Source organism: Pseudorca crassidens, chromosome 20, assembly GCF_039906515.1.
Source record: "Pseudorca crassidens isolate mPseCra1 chromosome 20, mPseCra1.hap1, whole genome shotgun sequence".
In the NCBI taxonomy this organism is placed as follows: Eukaryota; Metazoa; Chordata; class Mammalia; order Artiodactyla; family Delphinidae; genus Pseudorca; species Pseudorca crassidens.
In genome coordinates, this window is record NC_090315.1 from 7,684,937 (window position 1) to 7,690,157 (window position 5,221).

Here is a 5,221-nt window from a genome sequence, read left to right on the forward strand (position 1 = left end):
GTCCATCACTCAGACTCCAACTACCCAATACTCAACCCCATGTTCAGTTCTAACCCCATCCCACATCCTATCTCACCACCAGCACCAGCTCTGTGATTTTGTTCAAGCTACTTAACGTTTCTGAGCCACAGTTTTCTCATCTGTAGGATGGGGATAATAAAATTTCCTACCACGTGAGAGGTAGTGAGGATTGAATTAGAAAATGTCAGTACGTGATGGTAGCTATTTAACTCTGCACACATCCTTACCTTGATAGTACTCCCACTCCCTTCCAAATAACTCAAAAACGATAGCCTGATTAGAACAGTTTAGTTTTTCATTTGCATGTCAAATTACACTTTAGAAAAAGGGGGGCAATTTAATTTGGAAATGCAGGATATTGTGTTCCTGTCTCTTGCAATAATTGTTCACAACTTTCAGTTGCATCAGAAGAACATTCTTGGGCTTCCCTGGTGGCGCAGTGGTTGAGAGTCCGCCTGCCGATGCAGGGGACACGCGTTCGTGCCCCGGTCCGGGAAGATCCCACATGCCGCGGAACGGCTGGGCCCGTGAGCCATGGCCACTGAGCCTGCGCGTCCGGAGCCTGTGCTCCGCAACGGGAGAGGCCACAACAGAGGCCCGCATACCACAAAAAAAAAAAAAAAAAGAACATTCTTGGAGAGTGATAGTAAGTCCAAGAAGAGAGAACACTCAACTTCCTGTTTTCTTGTTAGTAAATGGTATTTATCCAGTTTGTCTAGTAAATCTTCCCAATTGTTTAAACATAAGGTACAAAGTGTAGAAAACACCCCTGTTATATGTCATCTAAAATAGGACATTTTTTCTATAAGAAAATCATTTCTGGGACTTCCCCGGCAGTCCAGTGGTTAAGACTCCATGCTTCCAGGGCAGGGGGCACGGGTTCGATCCCTGGTCGAGGAACTAAGATCCCGCTTGCCGCGTGGCATGGCCAAAAAAAAAAGAAACATTTCTGCCCCTTCCCCCTTTTAATGAAATGGAAAACACCTCCTATATTATTTTTCAATAACAAAGAAAAAATTACCCAGTACCCCATTACCTGAGAGGGGAAAAAACGAGTCTTTTCCTTTTCACAAATTATCTTTAATTCATGTTATTTCAAAATAAAATTAAAATATCCAGAATGACTAAGTTTCTTGCCACTGCTTCAGAAGCCCAGAATTAAAGACCCAATATAGTGATGATGATCTCAATTCTTTTTTTTTCTTTTTTTTTTTTTTTGGCTGCACTGCACGGCAGGCACGATCTTAGTTCCCCCACCAGGGATTGAACCTGTGCCCCCTGCAGTGGAAGCGCGGAGCCCTAACCACTGGACCAGCAGGGAAGTCCCAATAATCTCAATTCTTGAGGACACACTGTGCGCCAGGGAATGTGCCAATCTCAATAACTCCTCAAGACAGCCCAAGGAGATGGGTCCTACGATTATGCCCACTTTACAGATGAGGGGAATGAGGCTCAGAGAGATGGAGTGACTGCCCTAAGGTGGGATAAAGAAGCTGCCCTAAGGTGGGATACAGAAACGGGACAAGAGTTCCAGTCTGTTAGCTCCAAAGCCTGTGGTTTTATTTTTTTTTATTTTATTTATTTATTTATTTTTTTTTTGCGGTACGCGGGCCTCTCACTGTTGTGGCCTCTCCCATTGCGGAGCACAGGCTCCGGACGCGCAGGCTCAGCGGCCATGGCTCACGGGCCCAGCCGCTCCGCGGCATGTGGGATCTTCCCGGACCGGGGCACGAACCCGTGTCCCCTCCTCGGCAGGCGGACTCTCAACCACTGCGCCACCAGGGAAGCCCAAAAGCCTGTGGTTTTAGACATCAACATTGCCTGGTTAAACACCAAGTCTTGCCCTCCCAATGTCCTCCACCAAGACATTGTCAGGAGTCTGTTTTCCTGCCTGTGAGCAGAGGCTCATGGAGGTGAAAGCAAGTGGGAAAGTAAGGAACAGGACCCTGGCAGCCACACAACTATGGGCAGGGGTCCTCACGCACCTGATGGCCGGCCTCCTAACACCTGTACTCACACAGGAACCAGCATGATACTGGGTATCCTCTTCTACCTGATGCAGGCCCATGAGTTCCTGCAAGAAGGCATGACCTACAAGCTGGGCTGCAGCTTCTACCTGGCGTGGATTGGCGTCTTCCTCTTCCTGATAACTGGTCTGCGCTGGGGTGGGGTTGGGTTTGGGGTTTGGGCATGCGTTCGAGGATGCAGATGGGGGCAGGGTGGGATAGGGTTTGGGATGGGAAGGGGACTGTGGACTGGGAGGACTGGGTTGAGTAGGGAGATGGGACTGGGGATAGGCCTGGGGCTGGATGTAGGGGCGGGGTCGGGTTTGAATTTGGGAATGGGTTGGGGACAGTGTAGAGAGTGGTGCTGGGTTTGGGGACAGTGTAGGGGCTGGGGCTGAGTTTGGGTTTAGACATGCATTTGGGGACATGATAGGAGGTGTAGCTGGGCTTGGAGAAAGGACTGGGGTCAGGCTGGGGCTGGTGAACTCTGCGCCTCACCCCCTTTGCTCTCTTCCTTCCCCCAGGTTTCTTTTCCTATCTGAACTACATGAATTTCTGGTCTCTCCTGGCGATCCAGGCCATCTGGACTTAAGACATGAGAATGTCCCCACCTCAGGCCTGCTCCCACGGCTCCCTGCCAAGCACCTGACAACCCTGCTCTCTAGCCCCCTCAGTCCCCTCTGAAACACCCCCCCAACTCAGATTAATAATCTGTATTTTCAAATAATCTGCGTTTTTCACTCAGAACATTCTTTTAAGTTCAGTGCCTTATAAGTGTTCCCTGGAAATGCCACGCCTCTCTGGGGCCATCCCTTGAGCCCTCTGGGGTACAAGGATAGGTGAGGGAGAGAGTCGGGAGGGAAAGAGACAGGAGGTGTCAGCAAACAGGCTGGCTCCTGGTTCCTGGCATACAGATGGTGCTCAATCAGTGTGTGTTGAATAGCCGATTCTCTCCAAGCTCTTTGGGCTTCATCCTTCACTTTTGTGACCCCCGATAATTTGCCCCCCCTGAGGTTAATTCTCCTTGCACCCACACTTCACCTCTTGCCTTTGCCAGCACCTCCTGCCACCACTCCCTTCCTCCTCCCCAGCCCAATTCAGCTCTATTCCTTTTTTTAACTTCATTTATTTTTCTATAGTATCCCATTCCCTCTCTATTTATTTATTTATTTATTTGCGGTACGCGGGCCTCTCACTGTTGTGGCCTCTCCCGTTGCGGAGCACAGGCTCCGGACGCGCCGGCTCAGCGGCCATGGCTCACGGGCCCAGCCGCTCCGCGGCATGTGGGATGTTCCCGGACCGGGGCACGAACGCGTGTTCCCTGCATCGGCAGGCGGACTCTCAACCACTGCGCCACCAGGGAAGCCCTCTATTTATTTATTTTAAAGGCTGTTATACGTAGCCAATTTTTGCATATGGTTTGGAGGATAATGACAGTACAGTTGTTCCCCGGTATCCGGAGGGAATTGGTTCCAGGACCCGCCCCTTGGATAACGCAATCGGGGAATGCTCAAGTCCCCTATATAAAATTGCAGGGTATTTTCACGTAACCTATGCTCATCCTCCTATACATTTTAAATCATCTCTAGATTACTTATAATATGTAATACAATGTAATTGCTATGTAAATAGTTATAAATATAATGTAAATGCTATGCAAATAGTTGCTGGGACACACAGCAAATTCAAGTTTCGGTTTTGGGAACTTTCTGGAGCTATTTTTTTACCCCAATTTTTTCGATCCGTGGTTGGTTGAAATCGTGTATGTGGAAACTGTGGATACAGAAAGCCAATTGTACCTTAATCTAGTTAGAGTTTAGTCCATGTTCTCATTAAGTGTTGTTACAATAACTCTTTCTCTTGTCTACCACAAAAGGCTCTCCAATGTGTTCGTTTTTAACAAAAAGTGAGCTGCAACTATGTGCCAGACATGGGGTCTACAGGACTGACCCAACTGGACACAAATCCTAGTCTTTAAGGAATTGACAATTCAGCAGGGAGCCAAAAAGAAAAAAAAACATGCCCACAAATAGATATGTTAGGAGATAAGAGCTATGAAGAAAAATAACAGAGGGTAAGGGAGACCAGTGTGGAAAGGAGAGGTCTGTTGTATAGAGCAGACGGGTGAGGGCTCTACGCTAAGGTGACATCTGAGCAGAAACAGGACTGAAGAGAGGAAGAGAGTTATGGGGATTGATCGGGGGAAAGAGTTCCAGGCAGAGGAATCAGCAAATGCAAAGGTCCTGGGGTAGACATGTCCTTGGCAGCTTCCAGGAAGACCAGGGAGGCCAATGTGCTAGTGTAGCCCTGAGCAAGGGAGAGAGAGGAAGGAAATGAGGGGAGAAAGGGAACAGGGACCAGGTCACTCCGGGCCTTGTGGGCCACAGTGAGGACTTTGCATTCCTCTGAGGGAAGCAGGAATCAGTGAAGGAAATGTGTCACTTACGTGCAGAGTTTAGGTCTCTTACTTCAGACCACAGGCTTCACGGAGGAGTCTCCTCACTAGAAGGAAGAAAACAACCCCAATGACCCGGGGAACCAGCTAAACAAAGCGTGTTCTAGTCACACAAGGGAATTGCTTAAGGAATGAGGTCACTCTGTGTCCGATGGGGAGAGACTACTTATGAGACTACTGGAGTTAAAAAAAAAACAAGCAACTTTACCCATAACGTCTGTGTGGACATCATAAAGTAAAAAGTCCACACCAACTTGTTGACAATGGCGACTCTGGACAGTGGGTTTGAAGTAGAAAAGTTTCATTTAATATCTTTGAAAATAACTTTTACAATCATGTCAGTTGAAAGACACTCCTCAGATCTCCAGGCGAGTCCGGGCCTCCAATACCCTGCTCCCTCGACCCAGGAGTCGGGCCTTCCAGCCCCAGAGTCCAGCCTCTGGCCCCGCCTCTCACTGCGCAGGCTCGGCCTCTAACTCTGCGCCACGCAGACCCTTTCCCGGAACGCCCCCTTGTCAATCTCCTCACTGGCCCCGCCTCCCACCCTGCGCCTGGGACTGCGTCTGAGTCGGCCCCGCCCCTGCAGCCATGGCTCGCGCCACTGCCGCGCTGGCAATTCCTTCTGGCCCCTCCCACACTTGGGGTCCTTCCCCTTCACCGCCCGCCTCTTGTGCTGTTCACAGAATTGCCTGACTCTCATGATAGGAAAAAGGGCCCGAATATTTCCTTGATCTCTTTT